Source organism: Papio anubis, chromosome 14 (genome assembly GCF_008728515.1).
Source record: "Papio anubis isolate 15944 chromosome 14, Panubis1.0, whole genome shotgun sequence".
Lineage (NCBI taxonomy): Eukaryota > Metazoa > Chordata > Mammalia > Primates > Cercopithecidae > Papio > Papio anubis.
Window position 1 is genome coordinate 37,822,004 of NC_044989.1, and position 20,394 is coordinate 37,842,397.

Sequence of the window (20,394 nt, forward strand, 5' to 3'; positions counted from 1 at the left end):
CAGACAGAAAGGTTCTTATAGGTAGCCCTTCCTCAAAAACCTTGACCCTGAAATTTGAACTTTCCACAATTATTCCTGGTTTCTTTCTAGTTCCACAAATGTTCTTCTAGTTCTTGGATCACGGTTTGCTCCTCTTTCCCTTCGTAGATGATGTTGGATATAATATTCATCTCAGAAATTAGATTCCTTTAAAAAATGCTCTAGTTCCTGGGGCATTAGAAAGAAAAGATTTGCCAACAAAAGTGTTCGGCTTGCCAGTCAGTCGTGGCAGGTCAGAGAGAACATGTGGCAAGCAGACAGGTGGGCACAATGCTGCTGAGAACGGACATGCTCCCTTACAGGTTTTCTGAGAAATCCAAGGGTTTCAATATACAAAAGGACCTGAGAGGAAGCTATGGCCATGGTTTTGATAAGGAAGACAGCAGGGTTGCACTAGGCTAGACAATTCTGGTTTCTTGTGACTGACTGAAGTGTAAATGACAGTGATAATAATAGAAATAATCACAGCAGTAATAAACAATTCAGTTAAGAAAAAAACTGAAGCGGTGCTTTGCTTCATTTCTTACCATTCTTTTGGCAAACAGAATGATGCTGAAAATACCAAAACAGGGCAGCAGCCAGGAGGAGGAGAAAATCAAGGGGTTATAAAAAATGACAGATAGAAAAATCAGTTCCTAAGTTACTTAGAGTTGACGCACTGGCAACTTACAGGACTGTGAAAAGAACAAAGGGGTTGGGATATTTTAAAAATTCCATTTATTTTAAAGGAATGTTTGGTTTGCCTACTAATTGTTTTTAGATTCTTAGTGGAGAGAAAGAATAAAAAAAAATTTGCATCCTGCAAAACAGGTTGCAGTGGTAATTTAAAACACACGTGTATAAAAACAGGGGCAGGTGGGGTGAGGGGTGCTACTGTCTCCAGGGACCTGAGGCTCTGTTCTTTTCTCCTCCTTGCAGGAAGTGAGCCTGCATCCGACTTCCCCTTTCTGGCTTGGTTGTCACATCCTTCAAGGACATTCCAGCTTCTGATCACTTTTCACTTTGCCTCAGCATAGTCGCATCGATGCAGCCAGCCACGGCGCCACTGCACCATCTGAGCCCCATGCCGGAGTATCCAGTGACTCCCCCTGCATGTTGGAACCAACAGTCCTCGGGGAGGATGACAACTCGGCCAAGTACCCTCCGCCACTTCCCTACCCCCAACCATCTGTGGGCTATGTCTCTCTGCTACCAACCAGAAGATAATTCCACGGTGCCAAGCGCCTAGAACATGATCCTGGACTCCACATTTAGAAGGGATAAAGGCTACCTGGAACATGTCCCTGCATGTTCAGAGCAGGGCAAATGGGAGGAGGTGAAGGAGCTTGGTCGGGACATGTGAGAAGAGGCTGAAGGAATAGAGCAGCTTAAAGAAAACTCATAGAAAGAAAACTAATCTTAAAGGATCTGAAGGATTCATTTAATTGTAATGAAAAAGGAATTAACTTGTTCTGTGAGGCCCTAGAGCTAAGCAGAAACTACAAGGAAACAGTTTTTGGCTCCTCTGAGTAACAACTCAGGTTTCTCAAAAGATGGAATGGGCTGTGGTAGGGAGGGGACAGCAAGTATGGCCATGGGATGAGGCTCTCACAGAGGCGAGGGCGGATACCCTGCACCTCCCCGACAGTGCGTGAAGGGAGGTGTTCACGTTCCCATTTACTCTGAGTTTCCTATATGGGAACATGATCACTGCCAATTTCCTTATGGTCCCAAGTCACTTTCCCATAGGAAAATGCACACAGACTTTCCCTTGAAAAGGCTTTCTGTTTGAACGTGGCAGTCTTCTCACTAATTTAGAAATGACCGGCCGATCTTTGGGGTCAGAAACACTAAAATATTTCTACAACATGGGCGCTCACATCAATCCTTTCAGCAACCTCTGCAGGAGTGCTTCTCCGAATAATTTTAAAAGCAAAGGGGAAAAAAAACCCATGGTGTTAGATTTTCATTTAAGTTCAATGTTTAATATCTAAGGCGAAAATCAGTGTAACCAGAAGCACCCAGTAACCAGCATCCCGAAGGGGATGTTTTTCATATTTTCAGTCTGTTTAACTCCACCCATTTGAGAAGATAAGATGCCTTTTCTATTTTTAGATTCTTACCCTCTCCCCATATCATCTACACTGAGGACATAGCCCTAAGCTTCAGACTATGAAACTCTATTAGCTGGCTCCCCAGCTGCTGAGCTCTGTTATGCAAATGAACTTAGCCAGAATGAGCAGGCGGTATTTTACAGACCCATTTAAAGTCTGATACATCTCACCTTCCATGATTTTAAAGGGACTTTTTGTTTGTGATTCAGCTACAGCTTGAATTCATTGTTCTTTTACCACCCTGATTATATACAGACCCACAAATACCGTATGTGAGACTCAGTGCTAATTTGTGTACACGTCTCACTTTTATGGGATCTAATTTGAAAGATCTTTTAGAAGCAAAATTGGAAGACAGAAGGTCCACCTCACATAGTACCAAGTCTGCACTTTTGAACAGAGGCCATTAGGGCCTTTTTTCCTATAAAAATGAGTTACTGGGGAAGAGTCAACGTGGACATTGATCTCCGGCAGTTACAACAAGGCAGGAGGAGGGCAAGTCCTCTCATGCCTGCTTCATTTATCAGGATGTGTTTTGCATGGCACCAGGGCTGGTGAGGAGCACCCAGGCAGGCACTCTAGTTTCACGCATGTGAATCTCTGATAAGGCCATTGCTGCGAACTGCTCACGTGCTTCCATAACTAATGGATCTGACTTGGTCTGTGATGCTGTAAGGACAATATCAATACAGGAAAAGAACTTGACTCTGAAGTTTTCAGCAATATTCTGCCAGGATATTCATTCTAATCTCTGCTCAAAAGCAAGGAATGTGCTTAAGTTGCTCACAAAATAACTATTAATATTTAAGTCAGCAATTATTCGATGCAGTACTCCAGTTCTGGTAATGGTAATTTCAAATGATCCCAAATAATAAGCTGACAACGTCCAGAAATTCAGATTATGGTCATTTGACCCATACTAACTCGGAGAGCAAAGTTCCCAACCATTTGCCTTTATGCCATATTCTCAAGTTTAGGCCCCTTGAATATTCTAGTTCTCTGATGGGGTAAAGGGACAAATACAGGACTTCCATGCTATTCTGTCACCCTGCTAGGGCTGTCTACAATAATCCATGTTCCTTGGATGGGCTGAAACATGGCTCTTCTGTATGATACCAGCACTGGCTATATGTGGAATCTGGTGGTCGTCATTCTACTCTCAACCTACTTCCACTGCCAACATCCTTGTGTTATTTGTATACGTGTTAGTACACATATATTTGCTGAATGATTTCCCTCTAACTAGGCTGAAAGCTCTTCTGTGAGCATGAACTTATTCATCTTTTTGCCTGCCACAACACATGGCCCACAGGAAACTTTAAATTCACAAGTGTTAAATCCATAACCCCTGCTAGACTTTCCATCATGAGAGCCAGGTTGACTTGCTCCCGGGGGCCAAACCCTAGAGCAAGTCTACAGAGGCTCTCTGGAAACTGACAAATCTGAAAGGCTTTGTTCTCTAAAGAATTTACACCTGTAAAGAGTAATAGCTAGCATGAGTGCTTTCTGTGGGCCAGGCAGGCATGTAATGCTCAGAGCATACCTCTTAGGAAGCAGTCTTAGATGAAGCCTGTGTCTCTGGTCAATCACCCAAAATGTAGAGGAGCTAGGATTCCAGCCATAGCTGCATTCTGTAGCCACTGCCGATTTGATAACTCGAGGACTGCCAACCTGAAGACTACGTATCTTGAAGTCTGACAGCACCGAGAGAAAATGACACACCAAGAGCTCAACACTGAAGAGAGGTGGAGATGCTAACCTGATCACGTCAGAAGCCAAGAATGAGTAGAAAGGGTCCTAGACAACGGTCCCTCCATCTCTAACTCACTAGGACTTTTGGCTATTGTCAAAAAGAATCTCAAAAGGGATTTGACTTTGTGGTAAACGTCAAAGGATTAGAATTCTTTGGGTATATACCGAGTTAATGGGTGCAGCACACCAACATGGCACATGTAACAAACCTATACATTGTGCACATGTACCCTAGAACTTAAAGTATAATAATAAATAAATAAATAAAGATTAGAATTGTAAAGTAACAAAGGCCCCCTGATCCTCCACGAGAAAAACAAACATCCTGTTCTTAGAAAATCGTGTTAAGTGCGGTTCATTCTTTTCCCAGAGGAAGCCCATTGCATGCAACAGTGAACAATCACAGCTTTCACTGGGACAATAGCTCCCGAGCTTCCTAACTGACACTGCATTTCCCTCCTAACCTGAAACTAAGAACCTTGTGTTCCCTACATGGAAAGCTCTCCCACCTTCTTACCATCAGCCTCTATTCACAACATCCTCTGAGACCTGCTCCAGACTCATTTCCTTCCTGGAGGAAGTCTACTCCAATGTACCTCACGTAATCCAGCCTTGCTACTGCTTTGCTTGGGGGGTTTCTTAGGGGTTGTGGAGGGCTTGTATTACGTGATTTGTTGTTTTCCTGTTTTGTGGTTTTCATGCCTGCTATTTCCAGGTGGGTGGTGAGCTCAAGAATAATAAGGTAAGCAAAAGGGCTATAAATGAGTGCTACTGTTGAGAAAACTTCCCTCCTCTTTATGCTGAGCCACTTACAGAGCCTCCTCTTGAGCTGGGGACACAGAAGACCCTCAAATTTTACTGAATAAGCTCTTCTAGTTTTCTTTCTGACCATCTCTTAAGTCAAGGGTCTACAAGCTAGGCCAAATCCGGCCCTCTGCCTGTTTTTATAGATAAAGTTTTATTAGAACACACCTATGCCTATTCATTTATGTACTGTCTACAGCTCAGTGGGGTTCTTAACTGAGGGTGATTTTTGTTCCCTATGCAATATTTGGCAACGTCTGGGAATACTGTTGATTTTCATGACTGGGGGTGGTGTGCTCCTGGCATCTGGTGGGTAGAAGCCAGGAATGCTGCTCAACATCCTCCAGTGCACAGGACAACTCCCCAAAGCAAAGAATTATCTGGCCTCAAATCTCAGTAGTGCTGAAGTTGGGAAATCCCAGTAAAGGTGTTTTTTTGCTCTATCAGGTCAGAGTTGAGTAATCTGTGACAGAGACTGTATGTGGCTCTCAAAGCCCAAAATATTAACTGAGCCCTTACAGAAGAAGTTTGAACCCGTCTTAAATGTTGGCATTTTCATAGGGTTGGATGGCTGCTGCCCATCCACTGCTCCTCAACAATTCCCCCGGCAATCACATACCACCTCTATGGATAACTTCCAAATCAGTACCTTCAACCCACATGCATCTACTTAAGTCCAGACCAGTGCTACCCAAAGTGGGTTCATGCAGTCCATGATGAGATAAGTACAGAAGCTGAAAGCAAGATCTTTTTGACATTGCCATAACATCAAACATGTGACCAATGGATTTTTTCTTACTGAACAGGCTATTGACAAGTTTGGGAGCTGTATGCTGTTGACCTTGCATGGGGGTTGTGCGTGGCCCAAGCTCCATATTCCTTGTGCACAGTAGTACTGTACAATGGATTGGAAATGGAAACAAAAAGACAGTGGCCCTTCCCAGAGAGTTTGAGAAGCAGTGGCCTTTTCCTTCCTTTATATTCCAGATCTCTCTACTTTGCTTCCCTCAGATACTCATAAACCTTGTCCCAGACGGGATTTGCCATCTTTCTTCCGCCTGCCTGCCCCAGGCATCTGCGTCCCACACTATGCTTTCTTGGTAAATGGCAGAAGTCACTCAATTCCAAAACCCAGCTATCATCCCTTCTCCCCGCCTCCCTCTCTACATCAAGTCCTATAGTCCTATCAGTCTGTCCGGACTGTCTCTCCTCATTCATCATCCCTGCTCCATCAGCCTTACTCCTGGCCCCATGATCTTTCTCCTGCACAAGGACATTTGCCCTTTACCTACCTCCCTGCCTCCCCGGTCCCTCCACCTTATCTTCCAATCTACACCAGAGTGAGGAACCTAGAATCCTCATGTAACCTTATCACTCTCTGCTTTAAAACCCTTTCAAGGGTTTTAAGGGCAGGCCTGCCCCTACAGCCTGGAGATAAGATAAAATAGCTTGTGAAGCCCACCTCAGCAATCTGGGGGGCCTGCCACACTTGCAGCTGAATCTCCTGCCAGTTCCCCATGGCATCCTATGTACACCTCAAACCTAGCAACTATCACACTGGATTGTCATCACTACTTATTTAACTCTTCCCCCACCAGACTATAATCTGGGAGAGAGAACGGAGATCTTCTTCATAGCAGGTACTGAAAAGTTGAATGGATAAACAAATGAGAAAGCTTGAAAGATACTGCTGTGCCTCTTCCTCTTCAACCCTGCCTGCTCTGCTGAAAATGCAAGCTGGAATCTATGATTCTTACGGAAGAAAACAAACATGTAACAAGAAGCTGTCTCCTCTTTTCTTGTGGCAAAGGCTATCTTCCATTTTACCATCTGTAAGCCATTTTAACCTTCCTCTATCCATGCAGGGTAATAGTTTAACAGTGTATTGGTGCAAGCCAGAGTAATTCTACAGGACCATACAGATCTTTGGCAAATATACAGATAAAAAATATAGATCTTAAGGCAAATATTTGTGGACATGCTGTTTGAAAGAGATACGACTCCTATCCCTGACTGCAATGTGCAAATAGTGTCTTAGGTAAGACTCAAGGAAAATTTGACAATACAGTCCCCTGAATTCAAACTCACTGATTCTACTTAAATCAAACTTAAAGAGGCCCTGGAGCAACAATGAACTTGCTCTTTTCTCGTTTCAAAATGAGATGTGTTAAGGGAGAACTTGGCTCATTTGGCCTAAAATGTACAAGGGAGCCTCAAGAAACTATAATGGACAGTCTACAGGAAAGGGTTGTTTGGAAGATCAATACATAACTGGCACAGATCAGATACATGGGGAAAAATAAACCTATCAAAACATCTGCCAAACCAAACCAAATGAAACACCGATTGTATGGGCCAAGCAAACAGCTAACTCACTGCTGTTCCTGGCCTTAGAGGGGAAAGAGCTGGGCCAAAACTATGAGCCAGTCCTGTAAGACGCAGAAGCCCTGATACACTGGGTACCAGTTACCTTCCTGTAAAATGGAGATAATCATCCCAAACTTTATAATAACCACAGGTTGTCAGAGCCGAGTGTGAAAATCTACAGTGCTATGTAAACACAAGGCAGTATCTTTTCCCCAAATGAGAAACCAGATTGTCTACTGAAATACAGGGTGGAGGGGGAACTATTCTAATTGCCAAAATAAACACTTCTATTTTCTCCTTAAATTTCGCCTGTATCACTCATTAATAAGATGGTTCCTATTGATCCTGTGGACAGTCTCCACAATTGGAAGGGATTCCTACCACCAGCTTGATGAGAGGTTAATTCCCCTGTCCGTCGGACATAGGGCTGGGGCTATCTTCTCATTCACATCTACATGCATCAGTTATCTCCAGTTGGAGCTCTTCCAGCCTTGGGAACAAATGAGACATCCCTGAGTTGGGAAAATTACACCAACTGCTATATAGGTCAGATAAAAGCGGTGTTTTAATACCAACTTGGGATCTCTTACAGTAGCCCCTGACCTTAAGACATAAATAAATACAAACAATCTAACATTTTTTTCTCCTAAATTCTCTGGTGACTTACTTACTTTACCTTATGGATGATTTTAAGAGGAAAATCCTTTTACTTCCATTTAAAGTTAATTTTAAGTTCATTTGGTTTTACTTTTTAAAGGAAGCTGAGACCAAAGGGGGGAATATTACCTTCTCTGATTTATTCAACTTCTGTTTTGCCTCTACCTTAAGGTTAAAAAAAAAAAAAATAGAAAAGTAAATGGAATGAACCTCAAAGTGGCAAGAGCTGGAAGTGATGGGATCTGGAGGGTGTAGGGTTAGGGAGTGGGCACAACTAACCCTGTCAAAGGGAAATGGAAGGCCAGACTGGAGCCGTAATCACTGGAAGGGACTTCATACCATATGGGAGTCCAGATTTCCAGGCCTGATGAATAAGGAAGAGCCTAAGGTCCTGAAATCACTTGTCTCCTTTTGATCATGAAACCATTTATGAAAACCTTTTGAAAAACTATAGGGAGTAGTATGCATTTATGTATATGTATGTATATTACATATAGTGTGTATACTGTGTGTGTGTATATATATATAGTGAGTGTATATATATACACACACACACACAGGCAAATGATTTGATTTTCCAAAAGGAAGAGACAATTACTTGGTGACTACTATCACATCTATCTTCAGTAAAGGTCTGGGTTTTGAACACTTAAGAGATACATGCTCAGTCCGCACTGATAAAAAGTTCACTGGCACCTTACTTGCTTACGCACATGACACAGTTGCTAGAAGGGTCGATTACTTGTAATCTGCCAATTTCAGCCAAGTCTTAAAGGGATCTTATTGATAGGGCAAGTGACGTGGAAGACACAGAAGATGTACTTATCAATCTAAACTGGAGACCCAGAGGGAGCCTCAATATGCCAATGGCTAACTGGGGTCCAGAATTACCTGGACCGAGAGCTGGGGCTGGATGAAGTCCACAGGAATGAACTGAATGATGATAAATAGAAAGTCCTGCTTTTGGGTTAAAATAAATTCTGTAATTCCATTTGCGCAGAATGGGGCAGGCTCTGGCTGCTGGTGCTTATAAACTGGATGGCAAGGCTACTGGGAGCTGACAGCACGAGGAGGTGGCTGAAAAACTCATAGCCATCTGGGAGTCTCTGGATAGACCCCACCAGAACCGGTGATGTGTGAGAGAAGAGAAAAAACAAAAGGGCATATTGTTATTTTCCTAAATAGTTGATAAGTAGGGCCAATCTCTCTTCTTTCTAACCAAAGAAATTATGTTATTATCTGCTTATATATCAGGCTTAAGATTTTCTTTCCCTTGGCCTAAAAAAAAGTTTGACAGAGAGCTGGGCCTAGGAGGAAGATTCATACTCTGTGTCACTTAAACAATTAAGGCCTTGGTTTTATCATGTCAGAATGAGACTGGGGCTGAGATAAGGTCCCTTCCATCTGTCAAATGGTAGGGCTCTGTCATTCTATTTGCAGAAACATCTAGCTTCTAGGAAGTTTCCAAAAAAGAAAAAAAAAAAAAAAGCATTATTTTTAATGAAAGTAAGACTACCCTTAAAATCAAAATACTTTCTACCAGCGAATACAATTTTCATCCTCCTTTCCCATCCTTCCTGGTATTCAATTAAGGGTCCTGGGCCATGCTAGTGACTCCCTCTGGGAGCTTCAGTTTCCCCATCTATGAAGTGCAAACAGCGATGGTGGGAGTCTTCTTAGGTGACACTGAGCATAAAGTGCTTGGCAAAGCACCTGGCAGGCAATGAGCCCAAATCAATGGAAGGGGTAATGTTCATTATTAATTACTCCAAAAAGCTACAGCTGCATAAGGAAGACGATGAGCTGGAAGCTCATGGTGGGGATTCCTTCTAACCTTACTCCTTTTAGACCTTGGGATCTGGCTGCCTCAACTGATTGTTTTACATATAGTGTGAAAAACTCCCAAATGTTCTGGGTCCAACAGTTTAATTCCCCATTCTGAGAAAGGAATGGAATTTGAAAGAAGTCCCTGCTTTACTCCCTGCACCGCCCTGAGAGACATCTCTCTGAAGCTCAAGTAAAGCGCCACCATTCCCGGGTGAGCCCACAGGGAATACAAAACAAAGCCCCATCACCAGCATAAACTTTCGCTAAACTTAATAGAAGGCCAAAAATCAACACTCTTTTGGAAGACATTTCATTCTGAAGCCATCTGAGAGCAAGAAACCAGGCTCCAGTTGGTGCTGTGACATGCATAGAGTGAGCCACATGCCTGTCGCCGGTTCAACCCATGAGAAGCCGGCTCTAGAAAGTCTTTCAGTTAGGCGCAGTGGCTCACACCTGCAATCTCAGCACTTGGGGAGGCAGAGGCGGGCGGATCACGAGGTCATGAGATTGAGACCATCCTGGCTAACATGGTGAAACCCCGTCTCTACTAAAAAAAATACAAAAAATTAGCTGGGTATGGTGGCGGGCGCCTGTAGTCCCAGCTACTCAGGAGACTGAGGCAGGAGAATGGCGTGAACCTGGGAGGCGGAGTTTGAAGTGAGCCGAGATCGTGCTACTGCACTCCAGCCTGGGCGACAGAACGAGACTCTGTCTCAAAAAAAAAAAAAAAAAAAAAAAAAGCCTTCTATGTGCCTCCCCAGCCCCTGGCTGGTCCCTCATGTATTCAACAACAAACATCCATGGAGGGCCTACTACGTGCCAGGCACTATTCTAGATGTTAAGGCTGCAGCAATGATGCACTCCACTGTGGAGAGACTGACACTAATAAAACAAATAAATAAATGGCTCACGTTTATTCATTCGTTAATGGCTGGCGAGAGGTCTAGGCAGCACTAGGAAACACAAGGACCCTTACTCTGTGCTCTAAGTGGACACATGGGTGCCAAGTTGCCTCAGTCACTCCCAGGGCATGAGAAAGCATTGGTGGGGGTTGCCAATGTCTCCAATGAGATCTTGAGAAGGTTCCAGCAGGGACTTGACCTATTTCCACAGGGCCCTCAGATGACCTCTATCACCACAACCAAATGACTGGGGGTGATTCCCCTTGCATTTGAATGTTCTGTAGCCTGGGAATGAGTAACTTCACTACAGCAGGACTTAAAAATAAACTAGTGTGATGGTTAATACTGAGCGTCAACTTGATTGAAGGATGCAAAGTATTGATCCTGGGTGTGTCTGTGAGGGTGTTGCCAAAGGAGATTAACATTTGAGTCAGTGAACTGGGAGACACCGACCCATCCTCAACCTGGGTGGGCACCATCTAATCAGCTGCCAGTGTGGCTAGGATAAAAGCAGGCAGAGGAACGTGGAAGGACTAGACTTGCTGAGTCTTCTGGCCTTCATCTTTCTCCCGTGCTGGATGCTTCCCGCCCTCACACATCAGACTCCAAGTTCTTCAGTTTTTGGCTCTTGGACTTACAGCAGTGGTTGCCAGGAGGCTCTCAGGCCTTTGGTCACACACTGAAGGCTGCACTGTTGGCTTCCCTGCTTTTGAGGTTTTGGGACTTGGACTAACTTCCTTGCTCCTCAGCTTGCAGACGGCCTGTTATGGGATTTCACCTTATGATCACGTGAGTCAACATTCCTTAATAAACTCCCCTTGCTATATACATCTACCCTATTAGTCCTGTCCCTCTAGAGAACCCTGACTAACACAGCAAGGTAAGTGACAGAGATTTCTGACCTGCCAACAACTTAAAGAGATACGCCGCAGAAAGAATCAGGTAGTATAGCAAGGGCTATACTGCCCACTTTGTCATTAAATCCTATTGCAGAAAAGATGAATGACAAGATAAATGAGATTCAGTCCCTACCCTGGAGGAGCCAGTAGTCCAATTAGGCAGCCACTCGTGTCAGTCAGGAACATGGACGTAGTTGGAGGCCATTATCCTTAGCAAACTGACACAGGAGCAGAAAACCGAATACCGCACATGCTCACGTGTAAGTGGGAGCTAAATGAGAACAAATGGACACAAAGAGGGGAACGACAGACACTGGGGCCTACTTGCGGGGGAAGAGTGGGAGGAGGGAGAGGATCAGAAAGAATAATGATCAGATACTATGCTTAGTACCTGGGTGATGAAATAATCTGTACATCAAAACCCTGTGACATGAGTTTAGCTATATAACAAACCTGCACATGTAGCCCCGTACCTAAAAGTTAGACCTATTATGGGATTTCACCTTATGATCATGTGAGTCAACACTCCTTAATAAACTCCCCTTTATATATATATATATACACACACACAAAAAAAATATATATATTATTTTTATATATAAATATATATATTTATATATATGATAATCTAAATGTAATAAGTGTTACAATAGGAGAAGGTACAAGACACTAAGGAAATGCCTGTGATAGAAGAAAAAAGAGGAACAGAATCACAATTGAGGGCCAGGAGAGGGCCTAGAGAACATCTACACACTTCTCTGGCCTCCCTTCCCATCCCCATCCTTCCCACTCTGCCATTTTTTTTCACAGGTGATGGGATGGAGCCTGCCCAAAGAAGGGGAAGGATTTGTTTTGTGACTAACCAGCCGGTCAGCCAAAGGCTTAGAGCCTCATCTCCCACTGTGTTAAAATCAATGTTTTAAGTCTGAACTGACCCTTGGCAAAACAAAAGTTTAAAAAAATAAATACAAAGGTTGAGAAATCAAACACATTCTGAATGGCAAAGCCACATTTCACCAAAAATGCCTCTGGTTGTTTTAAAAAATATATGTAGCCTAAATGATTATGATGTATTTGGACAGAAAAGTTCTTTTTCAACTAAACTCATGACAACGATCTATCATTGGCATGATGTGTCTACAAATAGGACCTTCAGGTTGTCACCAGAATGTGACGGATTCCCAAATGTGTAAGCTGTCTAAATAGAGGCCTGACTTTGAAGTTCCCTGCCTTCCATGCTTGCTCAGGCTGCTCTGCCAGAGATCTGTATGGGTCTGTTTTTCAATTCAGAGTCTTATATTATTAGTAGTAAGATAGCTATGCTAATAGGTGCCACTGATCCTGGCTCACTGATTCTAGAGTCAGAGATTATCTGAGATCATCTCCCACCAAATGCCATGTTTTAGGGATGACAACAAGAAAACCCCAAGAGGTCAAGGTTACACAATTGGGTCAGAGCTAAGACCAGAATCTGTATTTTTTTAAATCTCTATTCCTACACACACACACACACAGACACCCCTTTTGATTGCCCTTACTTAATTCTCCATTAGTTTTATCAGTGTTCACCAGGATCTCCTGGTACATCCTCACGGCTCTCTTTCTGTAACGCCTGTGGTTCTCTAACTAAAATGTCCCTGGGTGGTTTCGGCTCTGTAAGGCACACTGTGGTTATGTAGCTTCTGTCCTGCGTTTGCCAGGCTAGTCCTGCAGCTGCTCAGTGGGCAAAACGATTTGAAAAACTCTGGACACTACCTCCCTGTGGAGATCCACTGTATACACTGGCTTTTTAAATGTTCTGAAAAGTCCTGCAGAAAGGGACCTTCATCAAACTGGGGTCCCACAGAATATTTTTATGCCATTCATGGCTCGAGGTACACTTTAGGTGGTACCCTGTTATCTAATTGCAGGTGTGTGATCTCTGCAACATGGCTTAACAAAGGGCCGAAGGCTAGAAGGCTAATAATTTTATCCAATATGGAAATAAAACCCAATCCACTGAAAATCCTTTTCAAAAAGTTTTAAATTTGGGATTCTAGAATTCTTTTAATTCATGACTTAGGCAAGTAGTAAGGACTAATCAAATACTAGTTTGGAACTCATCAGCTTTCACACAATTTACTTGGCTATTTAGAAATAGTAATCTTTTAAATATCAGTATCATGCTTTGTATTATAAAACTGTATGGTTAAAATTTGAAAACTGCTTTTCTACCAGAGGTATTGTCAAATTCAGTCCATCATCATGTGACTCTGATGAAACTTGGCACTGAAGTATATCGAGGCCAATGAAAGCTTTTTTTTTTTTTAAAAAAAGGAAAGAAATGTACCTGACTATTGCTTTAGAACTACATGGCTACTTATTCTGGTTTGTGGGGTATTGTTTTGTTTTGTAGCCTTTAAGGGGTGGGGACAGGAGAAGATTTCAAATGGAATTGGACAGCTCCAAGGCTGTAACCCCTGGCTTTGAGGCTACCTGAGTTACTTCGGGCTGTCCTTTCCAGAACCCTGTTGCAGTCTGAGAAGTCTCTGGAGCTGATCCCCACAGCTAATCACAAACCCAGAGCATCAAAGCAGTGGAGGCCAAGGCAGGCCCTCTGGGTTTTCCGGGGCACCACTCTAGGTTTCAAAGGTTTCCTTGTTCTGTGTTTCTTATCTAGCAGGGCCCACGGCATATGCCGAACTGTAACAGGGCTTGACTTCTGCCATGGACAGAGCCCAGTGCCTTTCTGTTCACCTTACCTGTAGCTCCTCTTCTGCTGAGTTCTTGCAGCAACATCAATAAACATGGACTAAAACGCCCACTGAGTGCCGGGACTGAAGGCCCAGGTAGTGTGGTTCCTGCCTTCAAGGAAGGGATTGTCCAGAGGTGGTTACCGGACTCTGCAACCCCTGGCTCCCCAGAATTTTGAAGCAAGCACACGGTCTACACTAGAGCTTCCCTTCATCCCCAGCCCCCAGAAGTCCTTGTCCCTGGCTGTGTCTTGGCTTGCTTTCTCACCATAGAGTCCCACATTTTCACCTAGTAAATATCTTCGTTTATGGCATAAACTGCTTATGTTAACCCTAGCAGTGTTCATGCTAGATCCACTTTCATGCCATATATGTGGGATTGAATCATCTTTAATAATAAAATAATTTACACATTGTTCCTCAAGGCTGGCAATTGCTGTTATCTTCAACTGTGAGATACAGGGTGATACGAAATTATTTCCTTGCCAGAGGTCGAAAGTCATAACAAAAATCAGATTTAACAACTTCTCTGCCCCTCCTCCCTGTTGGTAGGGGTGTGGTATTTAGCATAAGGTCAAAAAGACCTGAGTTCAAACGCTGCTTCTGCTATTTAGCTGTGTGACCTTGGCCACATTACTAAACCTTTCTGAGCCTGTGTTCTCATCCGGAAAAGAAGAGCAATATATTATCTGCCTTATCCTCAAAGGATATGTTCTAACACCCCCAGTGGGTGTGTGAACCTTGGACAGTACTGAACCCCATATATACTATGTTTTTTTTTCATACATACATGCCTGTGATAACGTATAATTTGTAAAGTAGGCACAGTAAGAGATTAACAACAGAACAATTATAACGATGTAATAAAAATTATATGGATATGGTCTCTTTCTCTCTCTTAAAATGTCCCGTATTCACCTAGTTTCAGACCATGGTTGACTATGGGTAACTGAAACCCTGGAAAGAAAAACCACGGATAAGAGGGGACCACTGTACTGTCTCTCTCAAAGAATAGTTACGAATATTACATGACAGAACCAGTATTAAGTACCTAGGAAAAAAACAAAAGCAACATTGAAACCTCAACCTTTGATTGTGGCTACTCTGGGACAGGCACTGTTCTGAGTACATAATCTTTTTTGACTCCTTTAATCCTCAGGGAAATAATATTATCCCCATTTTACAAAGAATAAACTGAGGTAAAGGTGAGGTAACTTGCCCAAAGTCACAAGGTGTTAAGCGCCAGAACTAGGACATGTGCCCAGGCAGCCTGACTCAGAGGCTTCAGAAGTTCAAAGTTGGTTTTTTTGGTTTTTTTTTTTCCCCATCCCCTTAACCCAAAGACCTGCTGACTTTCATCTAGGATTAGCCACTCATGCCTGCACATATTGTGCTGTTAAACTGCACATGAATGTTTAGGTTTTTCTTATTGTACAACTTTGGGTAAGTTATATAACTGGTCTGTCCTCAGTCTCTACACCAGCAAAATGGGGATACGAACGGTTCTTTCATAAGATGATTGCTAGAGACAAATAAGATAATCAAAAGGCTGAGAAGAGTGCTTGACACATAGGACAGGCTCCACTTAGGAAGTGCTTTTAACATCCAAAGTAATGAACAATGCAATATATTAGGAAAATTCTTGGTCTTCTGTGGCTTGGTAAGGCACACAAGATTTTGTGGCTGGCTGAATCCAGTACTTTCAAATGGCTATCCTTGTTCTCTAGCAAACATACTGCATTTAAAAATAGATTGCTCATTCAATCAATAAAAAGAAAAACAGGTTCACAGGATTCTGGTTAGTAAGAAATGATACTGGATATGGATATACTGAAATGAGGCCTAGATAAAATCAGACTGAAAGCAAGAATCTTAATAATAACAATACAATCAGAGCAGTCTTCTTGGAGGTTTTTAGGTTATAAATTATATTCCACCCACTGGATAAATGTTACAGTTAATGGGCAAAGAATTTGTGAAAAATCTATGGCCTGGTCAAAAAAAAAAAAAAAAAATCTTTGGGTGATACAGGTTAAAGCAATTTTATCCCCAACACCGTTGAATACCAGGAATTTTATATGTAAAAAAGCACAGCTTTTGTGAGCATGTTGGACATAAAACAAAACACCACATTAAAGGAAAGGCTGGAGGGCAGACAGGGCAAATGAACTCACGTGAGCCCTTCTGCAATCATTGTTACGGCTTTGTATTACTCATCTTGCACCACACTTAAATGTACAATAAAAAGCAAAAAGTGTGCAACACGCATTACTCTAGCTACTTTTACTTGTTCCGTAGAGATATGCGAAACAATTTCACTGCTCAGATTGAGGGAAAGAGGAGCTCATCTTATTTCAAGCCTGTAGCTGCTGCCACAGCCTCAGCACCACGTTCTAATCATAGACTTCATCATGTAAATCTCTAGCAGATGATACCACTGGAAAACAGAAACTGCCATGGATCCAGAAATGCTTCCAAATTTCTCCTCTAAAGTTCTTATCTGTGAACTCAGAGGCTGACGCTGTCTTATTCAATGGGTGAGGCCCACTGGAAAACCCACATTATTTGGGAGACTATGAAGAACTTTCCACCATTCCTTGACTATATAAACGGCCTTTATCACGTAGTTCATGATACATGAAAATGCTAAACATTTCACAACTACTCCAACTTACTTCTGAGGGTCTAAATCTATTCTGAAAAGGGTATGCATCACACACCTACCTGTGTAGCTTATTAACTACCAATAAGAACTCACACAAATTGCAGGGGGTATGAAAGAACAGACTTTTGGAACTGTCCAGAAAACAAGAGAAGGTACATTTTTCCTGGTTTTAAGATGAAAGCTCTTGTGTAAGTTAGAACATTACAGGAGTCGTTTAAATTCTCTTAGGTATATCTTTGGGGCCTCATCCCTGGTTCCTGGCGAGTCTTTTTTCTCCCTGTGATGTTAAGAGGAAGTCCCTAAGACTGGCTTTGCTATTAAAATACAGACATCTGCTGCTCTCCTAATTTTTGTTCTTTTTAAATGGGAGTACTCCCCAGAAACTCTTGGATATTGTGGGAACTAAGATCTGGGAGATGGGGACGGAATCTTTGTCTCCCTAACACATTCATCAGTTCCCTCCCTAGAGCCCCCCATACCCTCAGCACACACCAGCAGCCCACTCCTCCGAAGACGCCAGGGCTGGAAAGATTCATGTTGCAATACCCTCCTGACATTCCTCATTTTAATTCGCTCACTTTTTTTTTTTTTTTTTTAAACAAAATGTAATTACTTGACTGTCAGCCTGGGCTGCACTCTGGGGCTTTTACTCCTTTCAACACAGCTGCGCTCCCGGCTTTGATGCTGCTGTCCACGCAGCTTGTCCCAGCCACAGCCTGGCTCTCGGTAATGTAACATTCAAGTGCATATTTATTTTTAAACTGACCTCTCCTAGACTGCACAGTATAAAGGAGATCCTGCCAAAAAATATGCTACTTTCTATTTATAAGATGAAACACATGCCTCCCAAAGTCGGAGGGGGATAGAGTATAATAATTCATAACGAAAAAACGATTGGCCAGATCCACTCGTCCTCACATGTCTGATACTTGTCTGTGTCAAGCCACTTAGTTTCAAGGAGAAAGGGAGGAAAACGAAAATCAAAAAACCTTGTAAACGTTTCAGCTGTTCACCGTCAAAAAACAAAAAAGTCAATATCCAGATTTCCAGGTTGGCGCCCCACTAACAATGTCCTCCATTAAGAAAGAGGAGGGCACCGGGCAGGCGATGCCACGGCAGAGCTGTGCGATGCACCCATGTGCGGCCCTGGTACCAATTCACGACGCGAGGGGCGCGGTAGCCAAGTGCGGCTTGTTCTCAGATGGAAAAATGCTATACGCGCCCAGAATGGCTCTGTCAATAGCTCGGAGGGTGCAATGGGGCCGCGCAGCCCCACCCTGAAAAGTGGTGGGCACAAATGGTGGAGCTCTGAGTCCCGGTCATGCCGCCCGCCCCACTCCTGGCTTGCTTTATGTCCCCTTCGGTCCGTTGGACACTAGATGTGAAAGCGATGCCCTCGGTATCCCGGCTCCCTGCTGGTTTCCCAGCCTAACACCAGCGCACGCCGGAAGCGGCCACGGCGCGGGCGGGACAGACTCACAGACAGGTAGAGGAAGGAACCCTGGATTACCCAGACTCACCGGCCGCCGCTGAGAATCCCAGCCGCTGCCCCGGGCCTCCCGCGGACGCACGCAGCCCTGGCCGGTGTGCGCAGATCCAGCCGAGTCTGCCGGCGCGGTGCCTGCTCACCGCATTATCCGCTCCGAGACAGCGTGAAGGCGCCCCAGGCCGGTGGCCGGGTCTCAGGGCTAACCCCGCGCTGCTGACCCTCGGCCGCGAGAGAAGGTGCGCGCAACTGAGAGCTGGGCGGCCGGACGCGAGGACTGAACCTGCGGAGGGCGGGGCGGCGCGGGGCGGGGCCGGCGGCGCGGGGACGGACTGGGGCGGGGCGGAGGGCACGGGCCCAGGGGCCGACCCTCCCGGCCGCTGTACCTGTGCCCTGGCCCGGGGCCAACCGGCAGCCGGGCGCGCGCGCAGGGGGGGTCACCATTGGACCCTCGGAGGACAACGGGCACCCATTGTTACCTCTCCAGCGCTACCCCCCAGTAGGCGACTTCCCTCGGAGAAGATGCCGCTTTCGACTCCCTAAGCACAAAGAAAGGTCGCCGGACGCTCGTTTTAAAGAGGGACCCGGAGGTGCTGCCGCCCGGGTGCACGGGGACAATAGGACTCCGCCCGCACCCCGGACTCCAGCACTAAACCTCGTGCGCCCACCTCTCCCGATCCCAACAGGCCGACCTAGCTGTGCGAAGTTCCGGCGTGGCGGGCGGTGACCGGCAGGGAAGCGAGGCCACCTGAGCGCGCCTCCCAGTTCAGGCCGCAGCTCCCCAGGCCCCTCGCAGCTAGTGCTTTGGTGGGCGCGGAGGGGGAGGGTCGCGTTCTGTCAGTTTCCAGCTCGCTCCCTTGGAGCTGCAGCCAAAACCCGGAGCGTGGACTTCGCGCCCTGGAGATGCCGGAGCTCCGGGCTGAGCAACTGGACAAGCGACGAACAGCAGACGCTACAGGTTCTCCTGTCCAGAGGGAGGCGTTTCCTCTCCCTCAGGGTCTTTCAAAAGGATTTGCCTAAAGCTGAAGCAAGCTGGTGGCGGCTGCCCCAGACGCGCGACGAGGCGCAAGTGGCGCAGCTGCCGGCCCGGGAGCGTAAAATTCCGCCCGTGGTGGCACCTGCGCCTGCCGGTCAGCCGGCCACAGCCAGCGCCGCCGCCTGGCGCACCCCTCCCCTCCGCCGGGGCACGAGCGTGAACCGGGTTAATGAATGCTAATTTTCTTAATCGGCCTCCGTCTTTTCCTCCTCCGCGAGTCATCGGCCTGGGGAAGGAGTAGGCGACAGGAAAGGGCGGTTTTTTCCGGCTGGGAGGTCCCAGCCCGCATGATTAGCCTGGGGAGGGGGCTGGGACCCCGGGGAGTCGGATGCTCGGGGCCTGGTCTCTGCCTTGAGACTCTCAGGTTGGATGGAAATCCCGGCACAACGCGGAGAACCTTCCGGGCACCTTGGCTTTGCCGAGAGGTATCTAGCTTCAGTCATCACCGCGGTCCTCTAGGTCTGTCTGAAACCCTAGAGGGTGCACCTTAAGCCGATGTTGTAAACCCAGGCTGACTTTAAGGTGAAGTGAAAAGGAAACGGACACAATCTGGAAAGCAAAATACTTGGGTGGGGTGTTAAAAGCTTCAAAGAAAAATAATAGTTGGCAGGTCAAATGGCCATGAGGTTGGAAGTCAAATAAGAAACTCGGCTGAAGTGATGTTAGAAGTTTGACAAGCAAAACAGTCCATGAAGATAAGAGCCCAGCATTGTTTCCCTTCTTCAAAAGACAACTCGTCCAAAGTTTCCTTTGGCAGATACCTGGATTCTACTCCAGATTCCTGAGCATTTTACTTGGGTTTCATATTTCAAAATATATGTTCCATTTGGCACTAATGTATATATTTTATATATTAATTTATTGAAAAATATTAAATGTTGCTGGCCTACTTAGAAAAAGGTATTTTTATACATATTTATGCATAGTTTTCATTACATATGGTATTTTGTAAGCCCAAATAATATGTGTGCATATATATATGTATAAAATACCACATGAAAAATTCCATTTGAACACATAAAGACATTCCTGACACACATGTCTTGTATGTAATTTTTTTTATGTGATCTATTGTTAGCTGCTGTTAAAAGTACTTTATTTCTACATGGCCAAATAAGTTCTTTACAGTTTGTGC

General features: G+C 44.7%; 1 protein-coding gene across 2 annotated transcripts in view; it reads right to left on the reverse strand.

Moving 5' to 3' along the window:
* CDC42EP3 (CDC42 effector protein 3) overlaps window positions 1-20,152 on the reverse strand; it is a 31,111-nt gene extending 10,959 nt beyond the window's left edge. Inside the window, exon 1 of one of the 2 annotated variants that reach the window (XM_003908514.5) lies at window positions 18,916-20,152. The gene's annotated coding sequence lies outside the window, so the exon portion shown is untranslated. Of the gene's footprint in view, window positions 1-18,257 lie in introns of both variants that reach the window. The other variant, XM_003908513.5, reaches the window with a different exon arrangement.
* Window positions 20,153-20,394: the final 242 nt, after the last annotated feature.